Source organism: Nomia melanderi, chromosome 2 (genome assembly GCF_051020985.1).
Source record: "Nomia melanderi isolate GNS246 chromosome 2, iyNomMela1, whole genome shotgun sequence".
Classification (NCBI taxonomy): domain Eukaryota; kingdom Metazoa; phylum Arthropoda; class Insecta; order Hymenoptera; family Halictidae; genus Nomia; species Nomia melanderi.
In genome coordinates, this window is record NC_135000.1 from 1740504 (window position 1) to 1767582 (window position 27079).

The 27079-nt window shown below is 38.5% G+C and overlaps 1 non-coding gene across 1 annotated transcript; it reads left to right on the plus strand.

Annotated features, from left to right (window-relative positions):
- Positions 1-21514: 21514 nt before the first annotated feature.
- Positions 21515-21618, plus strand: LOC116426057 (U6atac minor spliceosomal RNA). The gene has a single exon (XR_004234835.1). It is a non-coding gene; the product is annotated as a U6atac minor spliceosomal RNA (small nuclear RNA).
- The last annotated feature ends 5461 nt before the right edge of the window (positions 21619-27079 follow it).

A 27079-nucleotide genomic window follows, 5' to 3' on the forward strand; every position in this document is an offset into this window, starting at 1 on the left:
TCATCGTTTCATTAAGTGAGTTATAGTAACTCTATTTGGTTGGGGGTCACCGATGACCCCATGGCATTCAACGTGTTAATAACTTATTGAGAACAAAAGAGAATTCCAGTCTTATTTTATGTCAACGAGTGCTCTATGGTATAATAATTGATAACAGAGGAATAACATGTAATTTGTTGTTAAATTTTGTAATAGTCTAAAAATTAGTCGTTGTTAAATTTGTTGTTAAGTTCTATTTGAAATCTCCACTAGGAGTCTGACACGTTACTGTAGGGCAAGGAGTGAAAAGCTTGCCAAATTGGAGATGCGTATCTTTTTCTATGAAACCTTCATCACAACGCGAGTAAATTAACCCCTTGCCTTGTAATAACGTGTCAGACTCGTGATGAAGATTTTTAATCGAACTCGTAGTAAACGTAGACACGGTATAAGTATGAAATTCTTTTTTTACTAAATTATTCACGATAAATTTGGTTTATCAAGTACAGTCGAGAAGTAAATCATAGGGCAAGGGGTTAAGAAACACGACGAGGTAGAAAAGGGCTTTGACGGTCAGGGGAACCCATACCCTTTGCCTTACAGTAACGTGTCAGGCTCGCGATGAAGATTTCAAACAGAGTTTAATAACCATGGACAAGCCGTTTATTTTGAAAGTGGCATAAGTCCACTTAAAAGAGATTATAAAATTTATTAAAGGATAAAAAGATTATATAAAGTTGTTTATTATAACTATTATAATGATTAACTTGATTTTTTTGAAAAATCGACTTAAGCAAGTTTCAAAATAATTTTGCACTCGAAGATTTGAATATCGCATTTGAAACGCCCCTCGGGGGTGGCAGACGAGTGCAGCGAGTTAAATATTATTCTTCTGTTATCGATTAATATAATTTAGATCAAGCATACACATGTAATATGACCAAATTTTTTTTCTTTTCAATAAATTATTAATGGCAAAGGAGTTCTATCATTTTGGTTGAAAAATAAATCATAGGGTAAGGGGTTCAAACTCCAGAAACAGAGAACCAATGTACACCCATTGCTATAATCGGGTCAATATCAAAATTAACGCAAACATTGACCAAGTAACATTTCTAACATTCATTATCTTAGCGGTCTTATGTTTACTGTCGTCCACCAAAAATCTTGTTGTGAATGAAACCCTATGCGTGTTGTAGTACATATCTAGAAATGAAAAATTCTCGTAGCTTTCTTAACAGTGGTTCTCCGTTTTCGAAAGGAATAAGTTTCAAGTTTGTATGTTGCTGTAATAAGACAATTAGAAGAAGCCTACTACAACAAGGTGTAGCAGCAGTGGTAGCATCTCTGGCTATGAAGCTGGAGGCCGTAAGTTCCGAATCTCCATGTTTGGAATTCCTTCTTTCTCCATTTTTCTTTGTTATCCTTTGAATCCTAACCTCTAAATAACTTGTATTTTATTATTGTAATATTATGTACCGTATTAACAATGATATACAAACTGAGAACTCATTTCTTTCGAAAACAGAGGACCAGGACTCAAAAGAGCCCTAACGACTTTTTATTTCTAAATATGTATTACAACATGCGTAGGGTTTCATTCTAAAACAGATTTTTATATATCACTCTTTCCTTGCAAGACCAACAGAACAAACTACAGCAAACGTCCGCAAACCTGGCGTTAACGCCTTGCAGTATGATTTCCTTCGCAACTACGCTTGTTGGATTTATTTGATTATTCGCGAGAATGCGAAGTATTTCTTGTGTATTGTAAGTACACGCTTGCCTTGAAGGTGAACCACTGTTAATAGAAAAATAGTTTCTAACTTCGACTTACATTCAATGAATAAAAATAATTTCCATTAAACTGAATTGAAGGTCTTCACCAGAAGTCTTACTCGTCATTATACGACAAGGGGTTAAGAAAACAACGAATTTCATTTACAATTACACACATTACGTTTCTGCAGTACACTACGTAGAAATTAATTTCGACCACCAAGACACCACCGTATAAAAACTGCTACGACCGCGAAGGGTTAAATCTAGCGTCTCGGACGGAGACTCGCGGTTTCGCGAGAAACGGTCCAATTAATGCGATTAACCGTTTCCTCGGCGGCCGGGGAGGATCGTCCGCGCGCGCGTACGATTCCATCGCGTGTCGCGCTCGTAAACTACGAATTCAATTGCGACGATTTGCAGCTGCCGCGCTCGTAAACTCCGCTCGGAACTGCATCGGACCCGGTAGCCGGACCAGGCACGCATTTATTATAAAACGCGGCGGGACACGCACGACTTTCTGAAAACCGCGCACGCGAACGCGCGCCGCCGACGCCAACGCCGTCGACGCCGGAGTATTGTGTTACGCGAACCCTCCTATTAACTCGAGCCCGGTTCTATCTTAGAGAAAATCATAAACGCGGTCTGGAAAATCAAGATAGCCGATCGCCGCACCACCGTTCGAGCCGGACCGCGCGGAATTTTACGGTTTGCCGGGATTCGACGGTGGTCGCGCCGCGTCCCGTTCATGCTCGTAATTTGTTTCACGCATCACAATCACGATACCGACCGATACGCCCTTATTACTACCGGTTAAACGGCGAGGAGAAAAAGCCAGCGATATTTTTGCTGGTTTCCCGGATGGGACATGGGAACGCGGCGATGTGGTAGGACTTGTACGAAACGGGGTATTAATTAATGCTACAGTTTCGGGTCCCAGCAGTGGAATTTAACCGAGCAGAAGAAACGGGGAGAATTTCCCACAGCCTAACAGGCAGAGGATCGATATAGTGAGTGGGATAAACATAGTCCGCCCGAAAATCGAGGGTGGAGACGTGAGATTTCAAAGCGATGTCGCACGGGTCAATTATAAACATGCAATGAAGAAAATTTTAATTGCAGTCATTTTATTCTTACCTCCTGAAATATAGTGCCAGTGGATTTCTGAGATTGTTGTAATTGAAATGAGTCGAAACTCGATGGGAATCGGACCAGTTTTACTGACTTAATGTAATTAACGAAATTAAAGATTCGTTTCCGTGAGTCGATAAAACTAGACCGATTTACGTCATGTTTGGACTCATGTTAATGAGAATCTCGACATTCCATCGGTGCTACGATTGAGAAGATAAAGTTAAAATCATTGCAATTGAAATTTCATTAATTGTACATGTACGTGTATATGCGTTCGGCGTTGCTTTGAAGTCTCGCGCCTAGAACCTCGATGCTCAACGGACTGCGTTTATCACGTTTCTGCTCATTATATTCATTTTCTGTCCTTGTCTATTAGGATCACGTTACACTGAGTTAGAGAGAGAGAGTGAATGGTAGGGGATGAGTAGGGTTGGTGCAGTGGAATTTAGCCGAGCATATTTTGTGGAATTTAAGCGAGCATCACTAAGTGGGATCTTGTTTATCTGAACATCGGACGAGTCTGTTTGGATAAGTGACGAGTTTGGTTAATGGAAAAATATCAGTTATTCCTATTAATTGATCTGTTTTTTTATATTTGAGTTTTTTTTGAGGTGGTCACATTAATAGTAAAGTGACCATCAACTTTTGGATGCATTACTTATTACTTAATAATACTTAATACGTAATGACTTATTGTATAATAATATACTAATTGCATGAATAATAATAAAATACTTTCGGCCTAAATGTAACTTAATTATAATGAATTTAGAAGGTTAATTTTGGTATGAGAGACATACCAATTATTCCTACTTCCTGATTTTATTTGTTCTGATAAGAGAGCACGATCATTGGCGATGTTCGGATAGTAGAGTTTGTTTACATGTTTGATTCTTTATTGTTTTTAACATGGAGAACCTCAGTTGTTCTCAATTATACGAAAGCGAATACATTCTGAATATACGTGTACTACTAGGAGGCATTAGATGGTTTGGTTGAAAATGGCGGGGCTGATTGATCAGTTTTCATGTTTTCTCATCCAATTTTTTGTTACTTTCATTTCCTAATTCTTGATATTTTCGTTCACTGATTTGCTATTCCTAAATATTGTTACACTTAACCAATCGAAACTGTAAAATATAAAGCCACCTTTGCCCCTGTGCTGTTCCGCTGGACATTGAATCATCTGCCAACCGTTCTACTCTACTTTTCCCCAGTTAGCATTAGTGATGAACATTGAAGTACTTGGAATCACAATCTGAACAAGTGACAGAAAATTCAAACCATTTCGAATAGAGTGAGATTCCATGAAAAGATTTAAACGATTTTAAAGATAAAATAAATAAATGTATTAATTAATATACTACAATATAATGTAATATAATATAATGTAATATAATGTAATATAATATAATATGATATAATGTAATATAATATAATATAATATAATATAATATAGTGTAATATAATGTAATATAATGTAATATAATGTAATATAATATAATATGATATAATGTAATATAATATAATATAATATAATATAATATAATATAATATAATATAGTGTAATATAATATAATATAGTATTATTTATTATAAAATATTAAATATGAGTGAAATATTGTGTTATAATTCTAGAACAATATTACACAAAACGTTAAAAATAAAACCATCATTAAGACATTATACTACAATTATATACCAACATTACACAAGACGCTAAAAATCACAATACCAGTAAAACACCAAACCACAATTACCAAACAACACTACACAAGACACTAAAAATCACAATACCAGTAAAGCAGCAAACTATAATTAGAACATAACATTAAACAAGACACTAAAAGTCACAATACGAATAAAACACCACCCACAATTACAAAACAGCACTGCACAAAAGGCTAAAAATCAGAATACCAACAAAACACTACACCACAAGTACAAAACAGCAACCACAAAACACTAAAAAATCCCCTTGCAGGTGAACCCATTCACTCGTCCAACAGCAAACTCCTCCCCAAAGATCGTCTAAAGCAAGCCTGGCGCAGCGTCTCAGCCCAGCGCGTTCAATCAGCCCCATTATCATCGACGTTTCGTCCCTGATACTTTATCATCGCGTTAATAGTTTGTTTCGCCAGGTTATCGGTTCCTCATCTCCGCGGCCGCGCGCGTTTTCCCGGAGTCTGGCCCCGGTTATAATTGTTCGCCCCGCAATTACCGATCTCTATCGCGGCCGCGGTTTCCTGTTTGTTTATTGCATCTGCGTTCCATTTAGAGCCTCGCACGCTGCCGCCGCCGCCGCTGCCGACGCCGACGCCGTTCTCCGATTCTTCCTGGAAACGCGGGGCCAAAGGAGCCGAATACCGGGAATTCTGATTTACACGCCACGCCCGCAATTGCGAGATGCGCCGCGGTTAATTAAATCCCGCGCGCTTCCCTCCGACGAATCACCGCTGCCACCAAGGGGAACAAGGACGGACGGGGCGAGGATTGGTAGGAGAAGTGCGCGTGGAGCACGTCGACGCATGTGTAGGCGGCTCGCAACAAAGCTGACGATTATTTTCGCGCTCGTGGCGAACGGGTAGGGAGAGGGGTTGCGGAGGGGAGGAGGCTCTGTCCTTAGACCAGTGGTTCTTAACCCCTTTGTATGTTGTTGGCGCATGCAACAATGTTGACGTTTTTTGTACGCGGTTAACCCTCTGTAGACTTTGAAGTCATACATCAGTATACTGGGTTGAATTGATTTATTTAATTTTTTGAGAATGAAATGCCATGCAGTGTCGTATATGTTCTTCAGTGGGTTGATAGTCTGCCATCTTGTTTCATGGTAATTCTTTTTATTATTTGGATAATGAATATAAATTCATAATTCAAACTTTGCAAAATATAAAAAGCCTATGCTCACTAAATGAATAAATCAGCTTAAGAAATACATATTTTCGTCCGAAACAAAAAGTATCTGTTTTTAAATTATCGCGAGTGTATAAAGGACACTTCTTACTTCGTTTTACTGAATATTTACTTTTGTTTCTTATTTAAAAATGTCGAAACTTTTGCATCAGCCTGATATTTACTTTCACTATTAAACTCGCGTAACATTTTACGATCGACAGTTTAGAAAGAGGTAATAAAATTTTCTATTCCGCCGTGAGTGCAAATTTACTTTGGAGATAATAAATTGGTAATGGTAAAATAGTTTTCTGATTTCATCTATAGGCAATGCACAATATTGGTTTTTTATTAAATTAATCCAGAATAATCCAATGCATTGTATGTCTAGGGGTTAACACGTTGACTGCCCTGATGACCGAAATTTCCAAATTATTTGAAAACAATTTCCTTGTTAAAGAAACTTAACAGATAAAGGATTGAAGATAAACCGAAGAAAATTACACGACAAAATATTTCGTAATATAGGGTCTATACTTGTAATGGTTTTTTTGGGATATACTAAATCTTATATACATAAAAACCTATTTAACTACGTATTCTTCTATGGATTTATTTTTTGTTAAGTGTAAATGATATTTGTGATCTGGTAATTCTTTTGAAAAAATAAGCCATTTTCCTCCGACTTACCGTACATAAATAATTAAATAATACATGCTGTAATACCAAATCATTAACCTTTGCACTCCCGTAACCACTCTCAGTGGCTACTTGGATTAATATATATGCAATTATAAAATTTAATAATTAATATGAAGTTTTACATAGTGCATTAATATGTAAAATATTTGAAAAAACTGACCTTTAATCTATGTATGATTTTTTGCTAAGTTGCTTCTATGTTTTTAGAAAATATTAAATATTTCTAGTAAAATACTCTTGCAGTGCAAAGGGTTAATAATTACAACAATTATTTCTAATACTACATCTCCTTCGTTATGAAGGAATGAATGTTATACAAAACGCTAAAAATTCTCGTGGCAGTCAGCGTGTTAACCCATTCGAGACGAATTGCACACTAAGTGTGTAATGGAGTACCTAGGAGAAAATGCCAATCACATACCATATAATAATCATGAATTTATATTTATCAGTTAGTAATTAAGAACTAACTAATTTTACTGGTTGGTAATAAGAACTGACCCTTTGCGCTCGAATGTTTTTCACTGTTAATATTCAACAATTTCTAATTAGAAATTCTTTGAAACTAATTAATGAGATAACATACATAAATTAAGAAACAAAGCTATTTTACAATATTTCGCACATTGATGCATTACAAAAAGCTTGATATTGTATATAATTTATATATATTATTTATAATTTTGCTATATTAAATCAAGTGATGACAGTCATCCCTCGTTAAGAGTGTAGAAAATTTCAAACTTGTATTGGTTTCAAGTTAAGATACCAAAAAAAGTAACCAACAGTTAAGATTATCGGAATGAGAAAAAATAAACACTAATGGTGAAAGCGATGATTTCGAAATGTGATGACGAATATATTCGGTATCTGAAAAAACAAATTACCTCTTGCTTTATTTGCATGTATAATTGATAGTGAACAATGACAAGTGTATTCATCAAACACCACTCAAGGGTTAATCAGTCAATTGTGTTTAAACGAGTACATCTGTTGTTTTAAAATTTAAAATAATATTAATTTTTTCAAAAATTAATAATTTATTTTTTCAAAGGAACATGTAATTCTTTTTAACCTTGCCTTAGCTTTTTACTTTAATATAAGTATACTAGGCGTGTTTGCTCTGTATTTGATGTGTATAATTAATCTTTGATTTTATTGCATGGACACAATTTCGCTTAATAAGCAATCGAATTAACTCATTTGCATTATTATGGTATATGTACACTTTTAAATTGTCAATTAATAGTGCAATCAAGATTACCATATTATTATAGTCTTATTACTATTATTATTTCTTGTTACTTTATTGTTTCGTCATATCCTTCTGATGGATGGTTAATTCCGTCTGAAATGGGTTAAACCAAGTTTCAAGGTACTTTCTGTTCTTTTTTTCTAAAAATTTCACTGTTATTAACTATATTACTATGACATTATTCGATCTACCGAAATGTTCTGTCCCATAACATCATCTCAAGTTCCGAAAGATGATTAATTCTACAGAAATGGAATCCACAAATTACCATCACATTGGTAACAGGTCCTTAGTTACGTAAATTATATTGTTCAGTAAATATTAATAATTCCATCGGAAATGTATTATTCCTTAGTTCAAAAACTAATAGAACTAACGCGAGGGATCAAGTCTCCTTCTTTAATAGTCTTTAAGAGTCTTGCAACACTATTCCAACTAAGAATTTTCATCAGTCTTTTTAAATTCAGAAACAAATATTCGTTAGGACGTTTGCCGAATTCTTCTCAGTATCCTCCAATAGATGGGTGTAAAAAAATTCTACCTTTACCTGTAGAAAACTGAAGGTGACCTTGACAACTCTGGGTGAAAAAAGGGGTTAACAAAAATTTTAGTAGAATCGTCTTAAAGCTTTCCCCGAACCGTGTTATTCCAGCTATAAAAATTCCCGATCGAACCGCTAGCAACAGAATAATCTAGACAAGCTGATCACGCGTCGTGGTCCACTCTGTATACTCCTCGGCTCCATTAATTCGCATGTAATAAGAAAAACACAGATTTGGAGGTAACAGAATAATTTCCACACTGTCACGCGATGCAAATGGGTTAAGAACCACTGCCTTAGGGATCGGCGGTGAGTTAGGACCGTGTCCCTCAACTCGCCGCTTTTTATCTCCCCCCGAACGAGCGAGAAGGATTCGAGAAGCCTTCATTCCGCGGATGCCGCGCGACCAGCCGCGAAATATACGATCGTGGAAACGCCGCCTTAACTCTTCCACCTCGCGCCTTTTGTCTTCCCGGCGCATTTGTCGTACAGGTATGCGAATCGTTCCGTGGCGGATCGGTTTTTTTCTGCCCCCTGCCCCACCCCCTCGCCCCGACCCGGCGTCTACACCACGATCCCATATTTCTCGTCCCCGTTTACACGGGGATCCGCGAGCTATGCCGGGCGTTTCGCGCCTCGTTGGCGATTTCCACAGAGCGGACGCGCGGTTATTAATCGCGACGGTTGCGCGAGCGAATCCGCGGGTTGCTAAATTGGTGAATGGATGGCGAGTGGCGAAACCGCGAGGCCAGGTTTCGCGGACCCCGGAGGAACGCCTTTCGAAACGCGGACGGGTGGCGCAACCGCGAACTTGACGCGGGATGGGAAAAATTGCGTTTCACTGGACAACGTATGCGAGTTTTCAACGAAGATGTGACGATAGAGGCTTCTCTTCTTGTGAATGGAAGTGAGGTCTTTTGTAGCTGGATGGAAGAAATTGCAATACGGCAGCTCCACTTTTGTCAAAGATTCTTTTGGCGAATTGAGAAAAATTAGGTTGGTTAAGTCTGGTTGGGTGAAAATCAAGTACTGCTTGAAATGCTCTGTAAGTTTTTGGTCGAATAATATTTGTGCTAATGTTCTGAACCTGATTTTTCTTCATAGCATGTGAAAGATCACGTTTTTCAAAATGAAATGTGTGGTTAACTGAGGACGTACTTTAATAGGATATTTGAGTGATGCCAAAGAATATTCGTATATTAGAATGTCACGAAGGTTCCTTGGATAAACATGATAGTGAAGGTTTCATTCGTCGAAAGTGAAGAATAAGGAAGTTTGATTTTTTAATTAAGCATCTCAAGCTCATTGCGAGTATTTAATGCTGCCGAAAGTTTCGACTCTCAGTCTTTCTTTTTCTCTCACTCGTGTTGTTTTTTTCTATGTCCACCATGCTAAAATCTTCGTTTCTTGGGATCGAATCGATTCTATCTCTTCATAATTGCAACACTCGGTTGTGTAACTGTAGCAAGTTTGTCACTGCGTTCCCTTGTCAAACTATCGAGGTACTTCGTACTCCAAAATCGAATCCAAATCAAATGAATCGTGGACATGTGGTAACCCTTTGTTTTTCCACTGATCCACTATATAACAAGGCGGTAATCTTTTAAGCACTATAAGGACTCACTTCCTTCTCTGCCATTAGAGTCCAATTTAATGAAATTGCACAAAGGTAACTTTTGCCAGTCTCAAATCGCAGTGCCATATTTATTAAACGCAGTCTACATCAAACCTTGTCGTACAAAGTTTCGTATAATAGATAAAATAGAATACAGTAAAAATAAATAGGAAACACAAAATACGGTAGATACGTATATAAATAGATTGGTAGTAATAAAATAAGGGAATATACATAATAGCACATAAAACGTATTTATTTCAATGAATGTTCGCCCGGCCATACATTGTTCGGTCGGGGGTGGATACAACTTTACGCCTTTGTGGCGTGGGTGGGTATTATATCACCTACAGCATGCGTGTACATCAATAAACCTTAAGCAACAAAAATATATACATATAATCAACGAGGTAACTAAGTAAAATACTTGTTTGGCTAAGCGTTAAAACATAAGTTTCAGCAATTAAAATAGTGGTGTTAACCCGTTGCTTTGCAATATCGCATCAGACTCGAGACGAAGATTTCTAATACGAATCTTTAAGTACGAATAAGAATCAAAACAAGAGTGTATAGTGAAATGCACGAAGTCGATATGTACCGAGTGTACACGTACCGAGTAAATTTTCGCCTTCGGTTCTCTCAAAAACGAAGACTCTCAAGAAAACATTGTATTCTACTTTTCCGACTCAGTTTTACACGTAGAATGACCTCCTATTCGGTTGACCATGAGTCGCGGGACATCCTGTATAATAAACTAGTAAAACATACATGTAATTAGCATCGAAAAATAATAAGTGAAATAGGCAAGTATACGTAGATTCGATAAAATATCACGGTGAAAATATGTAAAAGAGATGTTAAAAGCTATGCATTTACTACACTATGGACACAACATAGGAATAGGTATCGAAGCGGACACCCTCGGCCGCTGAGCGACGTTTCTCGGAAGAGGCTCGCGGGGACCGTGCGTCCGAAGGCCGGCCAATCGTTCTCGAAAATCTCCGCATCATTATTCCCGCGTCACCCACGCCCGGCCTGTCCGCGGCCGAGCCGAACTGCATGCGCGCGTAATGCCTACGCGGAGGCGAGCTTTAAGGGACGCGCACCGAAAGCTTGCCGTCCGTGGCGCTGCGCGAATTATCAGTCGCGTGTGATCGCCGGCCGACCGAGTCGGCCCCCGACAAAGACCCCGGCCATCCATAATTCAAGCAATCCGGTCATTGTGTGTCTCTCGCGGCTCCTCGGGGCCGCCACCGGGCGCCGATTGCCTCTTTAGCCGACCCTCCTAGCGCCGCCGACGACGCCGCGCCTGACAACACCTGCGAGAAGCTTCTCTCCTCTGCTCTCCGCTGATCCCCGGCCCCCGCCAAGCCGCGGCGAACGTGTTAATTCAGGAATCGTCGCGCACACGCGGCCCGCGAGATCCTCGAGGGAACGGCGCGGCGCCCTGGGGCCACGGTAGTGGGGATGGGATCAACTGTTAGGGTTTAATTGTCCGATTTGAAACGTTCACTGCCACGGACGAGCCTTTTACGTATCGTTTGTTCCTTTGTAGGAATAACGGAAAGGAACAGTTATTCATTCTTTGGTACTACAATTCTTATTGTAAATAAAACCGAGAGACTAAGGCTACTGGAGAGAATGTGTAGACAAGAGACGCGAACTTAGAATTACACTTAAAAACTACGTCAGAAATGTCTCTATTTTACAAGACGTGGAGCGTGCGTCTGTCTGATTCGGAATCAGGGCTCTTAACCCCTTGACATACAATGACGAGTGAGACTCGTGATGAAGATTTCTAGACTAATTTGACAACAATCAATCTTGTTCATTATCCACGGATCAAAGCACATAACTATCTCGCTATTATCAATGTATTATCTTCAAATGAAATTTCCGCTTGAACTAGACTGGAAAATTTTGCTACTTTTCTTCTAAATTGCCGATAATGAAATGTTACAAGAGCTTGGTCGCGAAAATAAATAGTGAGTCAAGGGGTTAATGACGTGCCCCTCGATCCGACTTCGGCTCAGGGCGCCAGCATCTTTGTCGCCTTCGAGAGCTGCGACGCACTTTTTCGATGAGCGAAGTCGACCTGGTCCTTCGGCGTCAAGTTACATCCGGGTCGTTCACCCCGGCTCGTGCGTCTCATTTCGTGACATTGGCACAGAGGCCAAATTTTCTTACATTATGTTACACTGTTATGTAGTTATTCACACTATTGAGCATTTTTATTCGGCGTCAGTTGTCTCCGGGGTTATAATCGTTTCCAAGTCATTTCGTATCTTTGGTCTCATGGGAGAACTATGGCACCGAATTATTGATAATTCATTCTAATACCTGATTTACCTTTGTTATGGAAATTCTCGTCAATGTGTTAACGCAGGGAATGAAGTTATACAAGGTGTCCCAGATTTTAATGTTCAAATGTTGTCAGTATATTCTATGGCACTAAATAAAAAAAAATGTTATGTAAATATAGCTCACATAGAGCTTTACTGAAAAGCCATAACAAAGACACGGAATACAAGTAATATAGGAATAGTAACCGACTTGCTGTTACTGCGAGCATTGGTTCCCATGGGACCACTGTTGCAGCGAAAGAGTTAACGTCTGGTATTCGAGAAATATTGTTGTCTGCGACGGAAATATGAGGAACTACTGTCCTCCAACGACATTTAATAACTTGTCCGTCGAGTACAAGGGGTAAGTGCGGCAAAGAGGCATGTCCACTTGCGATGAATGTTGTGTCACGGTATGCATCAGGAAGATGTTTACCACTAGAACTACCAAGCAATCAAGTTAGCTTTCCAAAATGTTTCTATAGAGTGTATCTATCGAGTCTCCGATCACTCAAACCTTACTTCGCGCATCATTAACCCCTTGCCTTATAATAACGTGTGAGACTCGCGGTGAAGGTTTTAAACAGAACTTAACAAATATAAATATTAGTCAATTATTGCGAATACAAATAAAATATTATCCTTTTGTTATCAATTATTATAATTAAAAGTAAACATAGGCATAGAATGTACCTAAAATTTGTCTCTCTTTTCAATAAATTCTTAATGGCAAAGTAGTTATGTCAATCATAGTTGAAGAATAAATCGTAGGGCAAGGGGTTAAAACAATTTCTTTAAAAATCTCTTGGAGAAGCATCTATTATTCGTTCAATAATCGTAAAAGATAATTTAGGAATGGGTCATATTGACCCATCCAGTAGCTTTAGTGTTAAAAGGAGAGAAATATACTCTTCGCGTCTCTTTCGTATAGATTTAAAGTTTCAGCTAACTTGGAAGTATATTTGAATTATATCCGTGGAATATAGAAGGAATTCACTCGCTCTAACTCTGTTATTTGCGCAAGGTTCAATATTACACGACAAACGGTGTAATTCGTTTAGCCCTATTTAATTTTAGAGAGAATCTGGGGATCGTATCTCTGCTGAGAAATAGAGCATTGCGTCTCTACTGAGAAAACGGCAGTGCATCTTATCTCGACTGACAAAGGACGTCACAGTTGACGCCTCGGTTTCAGCCGCTTTTGTTATTGGCTGATTCGCTCGAACGAAGATCGCAAATGAAACAAAATACGAGTGAGATACAAATAAGGGTCGAGCATCGAGAGTCGGGGTGCGAGACTTCAAAGCGGTGCCGCACGCATATGTGCAATAGAGGAAATATCAATATTATTAATTTCCATCTTACTTTTTTAAACGTAGTGCCAGTGAATTGTGGAGATTGTTGTGATTAAAATAAGTCCAAACATGATGTAAACCGGACTAGTTTTACCGACTTAATGTATAACTTAATTTTTGGGAAACGAGTAAAACTGGATCGGACCTAACCTAACCTCTAAGACAATCCAACATCACAGGAAACCCTTAGTCTTAGTCAAAACCTTGAATAATCAAAGAATAAAGTCTTCGCCTCCTTCTTGACGAAACAGAAATAAAAAATGTTTCACAAATAAATAACAAGATATTAGATACATAATTTCCGATATAACAAACGTGAATTACACCCTTATTCAAATCCGGTGAGCTTCGACCCAGCCCACGTCCGAAACCACGCTAACAGGTTGCCCGTGATAAGCGTTAATAAAAATAAATCAATGCTAAATGATTCGGCCGCCGGAGGGAACAAAAAAAGAGGTTCCATTGAATGGCGAACGAGAAAAAGGCAGCCGGCGCTCGTTTATTTTCTGTGTAGTTTCACGCTTTCGAGGACCCGCGGAGCGAGAAAGCGGCGGCACCGATTGAAATGAAGCAATTAGAAAATTACCATACGTAATACCGGCCGTTTCCGAAAGCAGTAAGGAGGCGCACGCACGTTCGAGGCCCCGAATGCTATCTGATAGGAACGTTTCCTCGCGTTTAAGCGGAGGCATGCAACTCCGCGCTCGCCGCTGCCTCGTTGCGCGCATTCTTCGTATGTGGCCGGCTCTCATTAAGGATGCCAGCGTCTGACCGCCATTGAGTTTCACCCCTCTTCGCGGGTTCAAGGTCCTGCCTGTTTCTTCCCCAGACCGTTCCTCCGCTCGTTTTCCGAGTCGAGCGAGCTTCTGCTCCTTCCTGCCAGGGATTGAAATGGTTCCGAAAAGAACTGGTTAGAACTGTTACGCAGGGTGTCATGTAACTGCTGGTATAACTGGATAGGGGCTGACTCTACGTGAAAAAATAAGTCGAAGATATAGAATAAAATTTGTTCATGTGAAGCTTTGTTTTTGAGAAAATTCATTGAATTAACTCGTTGCGAATATTCATGTCGCTTTATTGGATCTAACTGTAGATCATTGTCTTGATTGAAGTTTATGTTGACGAAGACTTCCAGCGCCACGCAAATGTTTATCTTACTATGCTTATTATTATACAGTGAGCCTTTTAACCCTCTGTAGGCCCATATAACTTTGAACTCACATATCAGTATATTGGCATCTTGTTGATTTATTTCATTTTGCATTCAAAATACCGAATAAAATTAAGTAATCAGTTAACTTAAACTTTTATATGCCCAGGCGTGAAGGTTTAACGTCATAGTAACTTGAAAGTTACAAAATATATTCGTTTGATGATATTACTGAAACTATTGAATATACTGTTAATTCGTATTCATATGTGGATATTTATCAATTTTACACTGCATAGATTCTGTTATAATCACGAACAAAAATTCGGCCTATAGAGGGTTAAGTCGTGGCCGACTATCCACAAGCTAAAAGTGCATAGCGGTAAGGGGATATATTATACAAGTTGTATAGAGTCGTGTGTTGGTTGTCGAAGCAAGAAGTTGTGTGTTATGTGTCGCATACAAGGTAGACCACGAAACGTGATCAGCTTAGATTATTTTGCTGCTAGTGGTACGATCGGAAATTTTGTTAGCTAAAATAATACAGTTCAAGGAGAGCTAAAAGCTGAAATCATCTTGAGAGATGATTGTACCAAGTTTTTTATCAACCCTTTTTTGAGAGTTATCAAGGTCACCTTAAGTTTTTTACAAGTGAACCTATTATTCTTTTGCACCCATCTTTTGGGGGATACTGAGACAAATTCGACAAGCATCATAACGAATATTTTTTTCTGAATTTAAAAAGACAGAAGAAATCTTTTAGTTGAAAGAGGTTTGCAAGATTCGTAAAGATGATTGAAGAGTAACAAGCCACACTGTTGTACGTGTGATTGTACTACAGTGAGCTGTGGTAATTCGATCACCGGTGACCCGCATGGCAATCAACGTGTTAATATTAGTCATTATTAACACACAACCTGATTCCGATAAAACAAGTATATTTCAACAGAGCAAAGATTTCGCTTGTCACAGAACCTAAAAACTCAGAAAGACAGGGGGCTGCTTCGACCAACGATGTTCGGGCCACCTTAGTTTCCCACGCATGGTCGCGAGACCGAATGCGACGGAGTGAGAACGATGGAGAATGAAGTTGGCGACACTATGAATTTCTTTTTCTATCGTTAGATCTCACTTCGTCTCATTCGGTCTCGCTTCCATGTCTGTTTGCTTCCTTAACTTTTCAGCTTTTAGGACAAGCGAAGTATTTTCTCCGTCAAACTACAACAAGCGCAATTGTAAAAGAAACGAGAGTATAAAATAGCGATACTGTGAATTTCATTTTCTATCGTTAGATCTCACTTCGTCTCATTCGGTCTCGCTTCCTTAACTTTTCAGCTTTTAGGACAAGCGAAGTATTTTCTCCGTCAAACTACAACAAGCGCAATTGTAAAAGAAACGAGAGTATAAGAGATCACCTTTCTGCCACCTGAATCGAGCGAATGTACCGTCGCGCGTCGCGTCGCTCGGGACAAAACGTTGCTGCCCGGGCTCGATTGTCTCCGGTGGCCGAGAGTTCGAGCGAAAGGGAATCGATAAGGACGTCATAAAAATGCAAATAAATTTGACGGAGGGCCGTGTAATCGAGCGCGACGATCGCCTTCTCGTCCCATTTCTGTCATTGTCCGGTAACCCCCGTCCCCCAGCCCTGCCACCGTGCGTCACCGTTGCCCGATACTCTTCCATATCGAGGTCGCGCGGCTGAAAGAGGCTGGTGTCATCGCGACAGAAAAAAGGAGACGCAGAAGGAGAGCTTAATTTAAATAATAACGTCGGTGGCTGGGACTTTTAAGAGCTCCCTCTCTTTTTCTCTGTTCCTCTTTTCCTGCCTGTCCCATTCCGCCGTACATGGCGCGACAAGATTAGATAAAAAGCGGGCCGGGACGCAGAGAGAGCCTCACCTGGGCACCCCCTTCGCTTATATCACTTCGAAAAAGGCACTTTATTCCTTATTCAAATTAGTTTGAAGGCTGCTTTGAATACAGACCCGGGAGCCGCGCGCACGCGCGCTTTCGAATCCCGACCGCCATTATAATACAAAAGGATTTTTGGTAAACGGGCGACGAGCGGGCTCGTGGTTTCCGGTGGGAAAAGCTTTCGGTATCCAGCTTGTGGATCTGTGACCTCGAAAGTAGTTGGGAGTACTAAATGATACGAGCCATTGGTCACGTTGATTAATGGTTTTTGAAGCTTTTTTAACACTTAGTCTGAAACTACTGAGCAATTGGAGTGAGTTATTTGTAAGTTTTTATATAAACTAGGATGATATATTCCCTGAGATTTTATGGGTTCATTATTTTTGTATGTATAGAGATATACGAGTTTATTTTACAATTGTTCGCAAAAGCGTCGTCGTAAGTTAAATACTTGCAAAATAAGGACTCTAAAATTTGTTGGTAGTTTTAGTGTTAACACATTGCGTACCGGTTAATTTTTACAAAACTGGCAGATTTTTCAATGAGATCAGCTTATAAGTTCGTGATATATCACTATATGAAAAATGTTGAAATATCTTATTATTATTTCATAAGTATTAAACGAGTAATCAGTTCTAATAGAATTTAATATTTTTTTAAATGGTGTGGTAGCTGGCAAAGTTACGTTTAATTAAAAATGTTTGTAGGAGACAGTAGGGTAAAATGAGATGGTTTTCTTTTAATCGTAATAACAAAGTATGTACAGCAATAAACGCGTGAAGCCTTTTTTTAAAGTCTCAAGTAGACCTTTGACTATAAGGAAATTAAAGAATTTTTTAATAAAAATATTTAGCTATGTATAAAAATACAATTTTCTAAAGGAATTGCAGTATCCACTTCGCAAAAATGGTAAAACGGAACACTCACGTGAAATCATATAAAAATATTAAATCTGTAGTATTACTAAATCAAAATCGTTAATTGACTATATGTCGTTATTAGCTGATATAAATGAACTATAAATATACATGATTTTATGAACAAAATTCACAAATCGATGTGTCAGTTTCTGTTCCTGCACTGGTGCAATCTAATTGGTCAGTTTTTGTATCATCTTCAATTCTAATTTGTCATACATCAATACAATTACACGTAACCAATGAAAATTATAAAAAAAGCACACATTAAATGACTCCTGTTACCCTTGCGCTAAAATGTCCCGTTTTGTCTCGCGCGTCATAATTTAGGAAAGCACTTCAAATTGACAGATTAGCATGAGACAAAACAATAACTGAAGTGTCAGAAACACAGTTTAACGCGTTGGCTGCCACGGTGATCAGCGATGACGGACTCTTCTGAATTGTTCGAGAAAAATCACAATATGTAACTGAATTGACGCCGAATAAAAATGTGTAATAACGTAAATAATTAGATAATAGTGTTAAGTAAAAATTGTGATGTCAAATGATCAATAATTGTTTCTATTTACGATATGCAACATATCAAACTCAAGATTCTAGTGGCAATCAACGTTAAGGAACGTAGAATCCAGTATTGTATTCATCTCGCTTAGTTTTTCCATCGAAAGGTAACAAAAATGCTTCAAACATCTATGTAACGTCAACACTTTTTCACTGTATACCTTCCATGTTATGCGATATCAACTCGATACAAGCTCTTTATCTATGAAAAACATTACTGTCCCGTTTTACCCTAGTTTCCCCTAATATCGTTGTAATAACTTACAGGAGAACCTTTTCACCCAGCACACGCTGATTTTAACACGCTGACTGCCACAGTGATCACCGATGACCGGAGCTTCAAAATTGCTGAAGAACAATTACAATAACAAACTTGATTTTAAATAAAAATATTTAGTAACAGAAATAGCTAGATCATAGCGTAATATGACTACTGTGATACTAAACCATTAATAATTATTTTCAATATCATTTGTCTTTGTTATTAAAGAATAAGTATTATTATTCAAAACGCTAGGAATTCTGATGGCAATCAACGTGTTAAGGAAAATTATGTGAGACATAGTTCTCAAGAAAATATTTGACACGTAATTTTTCTTATCGGCCAACATCCATTTTGAACGAATGAAAACAGCCTTCAAAGTTGAGGGTTGAAAGTATATTTTCCACAATATCTCTGAAACTAGGGGGTATAGAAAAGAAATTTTCTATTAAAATTGTTCGCCTCGGAATGAACAATTTAGATTTCTTTTCTACACCCCCTAGCTTCAGAGATATTGTAAAAAATATATTTTCAACCCTCAACTTTCAGAAGTGTTTTCACTCGTTCAAAGTGAGCGTTGGCCTATAAGAAAGAATACGTGTCAAATATCTTCTCGAGAGCTATCTCTTATATAAGGTTCCTCAAAATCGGCTAGTCGAAAAAATCCCTTGCTACTATAATAAACGTTATACAATGAACACAAGTCTAACGGAATGCAACATTGCGCAAAGAACGGAGCCACTCGAATTCAGACGACGTGCCAGTCAAAGTGTTAACACTAGAACTACCGAGCACTTGGATTGATTTATAAACATTTCTTTTATAGAAACCATCGAAGTCCGTTGATTAAGATATCAATTGAGTTACATTTTAATCTGTACATTAATAAATCATGTAATTTAATCACTTCTGGAAGGAGCATTTGTATGCTTTCAATAATTGTGAAAGAAGGAATGAGGAATGGGTCATTTTGATCCATCTGGTAGGTCTATTCTTTTCTCCTTGCCGTTAACGACGAGTGAGACTCGTGATGAAGATTTCTAGACCAGTTTAACAACAATCAATGGTGTTCATTACCCACGGACCAAAGCAAACAACTATTTTGCTATTATCAATGTATTATTACCTTCAAATGAAATTTCCACTTGAAGTGGAATGGACAATTTTGTTGCATTCCTTCCAAATTGTCGGTAGTAAAATATTACACGAGCTTAGCAGCGAAAGTAAATAGCACGCCAAAGGATTAATACACCCACACCGACACGTAAGTACACCCACGTCCACAGTGATTTGATGGTTTCACTCTCGAACGGTGGCTCGACTTATTTTTCTGCGGTTCCCGTGGTCCCGTCACGGGACACCGTGATCCCGCGGAAGAAGATCGCCGATGACAAGACGAATCGGCCGGTTCTGCGCTCGGCTGAACCAACAAACGCGTTTACACGGGCCCGGCTTTGTGCGTCCGCGCCGACGCTAAATCGTCCGGGCTGCCTATCATTTCCATATTATTACGGTTCTTCACCTGTTCGCCGGGCCCCTTCCGAGCCGCGGACAATAGCGTTAGTTCCGACTGGACGTTTCCAACCGGTTCCCGGCTCCCGGCGAGAGAGCCCACCGTCGACCGGCGTTCATTTCTTCTTTCGCCTGTAATAATTGAACGGTGACCTCGGCTAAGGGTCTACGTTACATTTTAGACGGCGATCAGTTAACCCTTTGCGCTTGCCAGTCTTTACACTAGACATATGTATAGGTTTCTGATGAAGTAAACGGTTCCATGGCGACCAGATAAATGTTCTAACCCATTTTGACAGGGTTTAGTACAGTGAGCATTGGATAGTTGCAACGTCAGGACTTCTTTATGATTGCAACATTTGGGTCTCGATGAGTGTTGCAGTTGTGCAATGTTTAGTACAGTGTTTCTTTTAACGCGGCCATGTTTTTGATGTACTCATATATTTATTAAATAAATGTTTAGCAGTATCTTTAAAAGACTGGAACATATTATTTTTTCAAGATGTTTTCAATAAGAGATCACCATTCTCTTCTGTAAGAAAATTGCTTGTAGGAAAAATGGGATAAGAATGTTAGTGCCAAATTTTATCCTAATCAGTTCAAGAAATCACTTTAACAGCTCGGTAGTTTTAGCGTTGAAATGAAAGTATAAGGAAATCTCGTAATGTCGTTCTGATTTCTGTCGTTTCAAATCAATGTACATATCATATCGTGTAACATATTCCCGCTTAAGTTTTAACCTCTCTTGAGTATTTGATCAGGCTATCGTTACTTATCATCTGTCCCGTTATTTATTAGTCCCTTTAGTCACTTAGGTTTTATCTAATTTTTATGATATATCTGTATAACAAGTATAACTACCCCACGATTTCATACCAAAGAATCAAAAACTCATCCGTTGTTAGAGGGTTGATAGGCTCCTGATAAATGGATTTTAGACCCCTCTTAATAAATCAAGGTTGAAACATTCTAATAAAATTCTAATAAAGTTCCAATAAAATTTAATATTTTATTAAATGATCTGCTAGTTAGCAAAGTTACAAAGGTATGTTTAAATAAAAACGAGAATTCTCGTTTCCAGTACGCAATGTGTTAAAAAACACTCATTCGTGGCTTGATTTCATACAGTGAAACTATAAAATTTGATACTTAATATTAAACTTCCTATAATGTCTCAATTTGAGAAATATTCAAACAAAGACTAACCGTACCGAAAAGCGGCCAAATGACCGGATTTAAAATTCTAGGTGTTTATATGTACATGTAATTTTAACCCTTTGCACTCGGAAGTTTTTCACTAGAAATATTTGAAAAGATTTTATTTCAATATTTCTAAAATTGATGCATTATACAAAGTATAATATTAAATATCAAATTTTATAGTTTCACTCTATGAAATCAAATGGTGAGTAAGAGTCACCTCTCGAGTACAAAGGGTTAACACACGAAACATAGAAATAAAACAATTCTGCCTCATAATTGAAGCAAGATGTTTCTTTACGTAAGTTGCAAATAATAACATTTCGTCAGAAAATAATGAATATTCGTTACGAGAAATATATTCGAGTGCAAAGAATTAAATACTCGGTAGTTCTAGTGTTTGTGTAATATGAAAGGAGAGATGTTTAGCACTCCCCTAGACAAGTATAGAACACACATATTTGTTAAGGCACTGTCGTCATTCGACGACACTTACCAAATTTTTTCGCCCGGAGGGATTTTGTTTGGTACCCGGGACCCCTCTGTTAAGGCTGAGGTTGGAACATCTCTGGAGCTTTAGTGAGTAAGAATCTCACACTGTCCCTCGTGTCTCCCCATAAGGCGAGGGACGCCTGAAGCAGGTTATCCAGGGTGAAAAAAAAGTTCTAGTGTTAAGAAACACAGCTCCAGAGCCTTCTGGGGCAGTCCGCGAGTCCGAGAATCGCGCGCGCGGATCGTCCCGAAGCTCATCGATCATCGACGGAGGCTCGAGTGAAAAATTAGCCTCGAGCCAAGCTAATCGGCGCGTGGCGTCGCGACGCCAGCCTGGCCTACATCGTCGTCCCCGGCTGGTGGCCGGCGAACACGCGATCCGATAACGCTCGGACGAAGCGGTCCCGGCCTCTCGTGCCGAAATAAACCGCTCCGGCCCGCTTTACATAATGCTCGTCCAGAGGGAAAAGCGGCGAGAGCGTAGCGCACGTCCGTTTCCGTGTAGCCCACGCCGCCGCGGCCAGTCGATAAGTCATCATCCCTCCCTGCCTTCTCCGCCGTGCCACCCCGCGGTGGAAAGAAAGGCGGGAGGGCGCGAGGCGGAAAGCTCGACGAGCAACACGGTCTTGCCCCGTGGTTTCGTTGCTTCCTCGTTAACCTGGCGAACTTAGCCCTCGCACGAAACTTGCTGGCAATGGAGTCCGGCGAAACATAATCCGATTACGTGTTTATTGGTCGGCGGTTCTCTTCGGGGAGAAGGTATGTAAGTATGAATGTTTTTCTTGGGTTTTTAGTGGAATTGTATTTAACGCTTTCGCTACTACAAGTGTTCAATTATCACTAATGCTAAAGTAGAAAAAGCAAAAATGCCCGACGGTCATATACCTTTCGTCTAAACAAAGGCGATAGAAAGGCGACCAGATGTGTCTGGATTTTTCCACTCGACTTTCGTATTTTTAGGTGGATTTCTTTGGAGATGTAGCTTCTATAGCCTGTAGATCGAAATGCCTGATTCAAGCAAAATGAGAAAGCCTCGTGATGTATTGTTTTGTGTATGCATAGATATCTGAGCTGCAATCAGTGGAAGGAAGGCAGTTTTTGAAAAGTGGCAGCTGTTCAAGTAAAACTGCATGTAAAGTTTCAACTAAAAGAAATGCACACCTTTTTCTCCAGAAACTACTAAAGAACCCATATATCCCACCAAAGGAAACAAAATTCCTTTCTTAATTCTTCCGTATTACCGAATCTTCACTTATCCAAGGTATTATACTATCTATATCTAAACTATCGTAGACCCAGCAAGTACTTCACCCGTACATCTTACGAAATGGCTAAAAAAGTATCACGATATTCATAAGTTCATACAACTAATAGCTACGAAACGACCCGCCAGCTTTAATTCTCAAATAATGAATCATTCTATTTTTATTATTCCATACAACACGAGTTACCCGAATATCTGCATTTTTCATCGACGAAAACGGGATTCTTCCTTTTAACAGCCATGCGGTGGGCGAAGTGTCAGGCAAATCGGCGAAGGGAGCCGGCCGTCTGACAGGGACGCACAGAAGCGCCGTCGGTAGCGTGTCCGAGGAGCGTTTAAGCGTCGCTGGCTCGAGGAGAGCGCCGGGAAGGACCCCTGGAACGAGCTAATTATGAAATTATGATAATTCCCGCGTGGTCGTCGTTCCGGCCCGGCGATCGCCGGCTCTTCGAGTTTCTCCCGCTGCTCGCCAGTCGTTTCTTCGTTTTCCTTTCCCCACCCCGGACGCACGCCACGGTATTCCGTTACCGAATTTCAACTAGAGCTATTATAATTGCTTATTTAACGATGGGGAAAGCCAATGCGCGAGTCCTATCGATACTTAACTACCAAGCACTTAAAATGACTTTATAAATTTCTTGATAAAACTTCCAACTGTGTCTTTATTAAGATTTCAATTGGCTTATATTTCAGTGTAAGTATTACTAAATGGACTTCTTTACCGATTTCTCACAGAAGCATCTGTACTTTTTCACTAATTGTAACAGAAGAAATCAGGAATGGGTCATTTTGTCCCATCTGGCAGTTCCAGTGTTAAGCAGTTAACACGATGAATGCCGTACGAGTTCACGTAGCGAAATACAAAAAATGTAAGAAATATGATATCAAATTGTTTCATTGAATCGTTTTATTATTACTGCACGTTTATCTTGTCGAATGTCACCGCATTAGGTGATATTATTTATAATATAAAGTTGTTTGCAAATAATTATCATTTCAATGATTGAATTATAGTAATTCGATTTGGTCGCTGGTCACCGGTGACCTCCATGACATTCAACTTGTTAACTGCGTTCGACGAGTACACACGTCATTTTAAATGCAAAATGGTACTAATTCTTTCAACGAGAAATTATTTATTTTTTAAAATATTCAATAATTTCAAAAAAGGAAGAGAATTATGCATCGAAATCATACACAATAAAGGAAAAGAGAACTATGTGCCGATCTTTTTATACTCGAGTAATTCAATTATCTGCTGCTAATTTTTTATTCTGAATATGAACGTCTGATGTCCCGGAAATACCGACAGTTGTTCTCGAGAGCTTATGTTTATATAAAAAACAGCGTCACCCGTGACAACTGAAGTTATAAGCAGTTAACTGCGTTCGACGAGTAACGCGTATTCTTAAAGCGCAAAATAATACTAACCCTTTCAACGATGAATTATACTCTTTGTCAGATAAACGTGTAATTCTTCTTTGTTTCGCTTTGGTTTTTCATTAAAATATCTTTCACGTGTCTGACACGATATTATAGGTGGAGGGTTTAGGCTTTTATAACTACAGCACAAACTTGCGAGTAAATAATTGAATTATTCGAACAGGATAAGATTAATGTGTAGGTTATTTTTTCCATCGTATTTAGAAGTTCGATATATAAGTTATTTAGCTTTCTCTAATGAAGGTTTCGAATATTTTGAGAAGCCTCGTCTAGAAAGGATTAACACTCTGTATGCGGAGAAAATATTAACCCCTCCCCTGATAATGTTGCATCAGACTCAAGGCAAAGATTTTGAACAAGAATTTATCATACATGTTATTTAATTCTGTCAATTACAAATTAAATATATTATTTTTCTGTTATTATGATTAACATACATGTTATTTAATTCCCTCGATTTCAAATTAAATATATTATTTTTATATTATTATTATTAACATACATGTTATTTAGTTCTCCCAATTCCAAGTTAAATATATTATTTTCCCATTGCTAATGTTGGTACGTTAGAGCACTCAAACGTAGATCCTAACATTGTTTCACGCAAGATCAATCACAGGATCAACATGCGTTAAATTTTACGTGCGCTGCAACGTTCGTTAATCTTGTTTCGATGCATTTATGCTGGAACGGACGTTTCGTGTAAATCTACGTCCGTATAAAACGGCGTCAGTCATTTTAACGTACGTAATTTTAACGCTCGTAAAAAGTACGCAATATAAACGTCACCCTTGAAAAACGATTTAATGAACAATTCGAGCGATGCACGCTGTTTCAGTACGTTTAACACAGCTTCGGGATTTCACTAGATTCCATTAATACATCTGTAAATAGACAAGACAGCTTTCATTATTCGAGATAGCCAATATGAATGTTTAACAATGACCTTTAATTTAAAAAATGTGCCAACGAACTATTGAGAAAGCTTTAGGAAATTATGAAAACAGAATTGTTCTTCTATAGATATCTTATTAATTCCAAGAAGGATAACTTCATGAAAATATACAGAAAATCTATATGTATAAATTTCTCTAACTGGCTGATTGACTGACTAATTGATCAACGCCCGGCCGAAACTACTAAAGCTAAAAATATGGACAATAGCTATTTCCTATGATGTCCAGACTTGCTACGAATTGATTCTTCAAAATTCACCCTTTAACACGATTGTTTCGTTTAGTGATACTTATTCTTTCATAATAATGATAAATTGTATTAGAAATAGTTATTAACGATTTGGTATCATTTATTATATTCTATTATCTACATGAATATTAATTAATATAATCAATGTTATACTATTATCTACTATAATATCCTTCATTCAACGAACCTATTAACGTAAAATTTTGTATAAACACCCTATAAACCAAATAATTTAATACATGTCTTACCATTTTGAAAATTGTCTAATGAAACAGAAATAACTAAAACATTTTGTAAGTATTCACATCAATTCTATTCGCAAAATACACATTTCAAACACACGGTATTAATAATATTAACAACCAGGCAAGCGAAACCTAGAATAATATTGGATCTGATTTTACTGAAAGACTCGTGGAATATTAATTTTGAATTCAAAGTAAGTTCAGATTTAGTGCATTAATGTTTTTCATGAGTTTCGCTTTCACAGACTTAATGTAGTAACATCACTTTTCTTTACATCTACGAAGGTTAATTTCGTTTGGTACTATTTATTCGTTGGAGAAATGTAGGAACATTAACGACCTGATATTTTTAAATAATATTATCAACAACAATACCTATTGCTCTATTCTTCTAATGTTTTCAATTTTAATCCTAATGTAAAATCCACTCGAAAGCCACCAATGTTTAGACTAAACTTTCTAGAAGTGATTTTAAATTATAGAATCCGATGACCAGAATATGCACAGAAACTACCAGATACATCAATAAAATTAATACATTCTCCAGAAATTTAAATAATTTTAAAAGCTCTATATAAAACCAACTGTAAAATTTCAAATTTCAAATTTAATTTCTTCTCTGCTTATTTCATTATCTATCGTACATTTCTTCCTTTTCTCTACTAAAGAGCACCTACCTGTCAAATAAATACTCGAATAAATAAATCTTCGTTGTATTTCCTTTTCCAAGTCAAGTGAAAATTTGTTTACCTTATAAAACATATTTCTCTGCACGACGTTCGCTGTGAATCATTGTATTTATCTTCTTTCCGGTTATTTTTGCCAACGTAACCCAGGCCAGCTTCGATTTTCAACGACTCGCTATGGAAAAACTCGGTCCGCGGCGAGACGTAGCGTCTCGCGGACGGTAATTGCGCGCGCAACCGCCTTTAAATCGTATCTGATAAAGCGTCCGGAGAGTCGAAACGCGTCCGCGGGGTTCGTTAGAGAGGCCGGCATTGTTCCGTTCAATCCGCGGATCGAGCGGACGCGAAACGAGACGCGAACGTTCGCGTGACCGTCGGTCTCGGCTGGCTAGCTACGCCGCGCCATCCCGGGGCTTCTTCAAACTCTTCCTCCCCCTCCCGCTATGCCGCGCGGGCCGCCATTACCGAGCCCCTACCCGACGCGCAACGAGAAAAATCAGAGTTTCACTAGCCAAAAGTCTGGAACTTTGAACGGATACGTGAAACACGAGTAAATGGAAACGGAAATTTGTCTGCTTCGAATGTAATTCATTTAAAATTATTTCCTCAGTTGAATAATTTTTCCTCAATT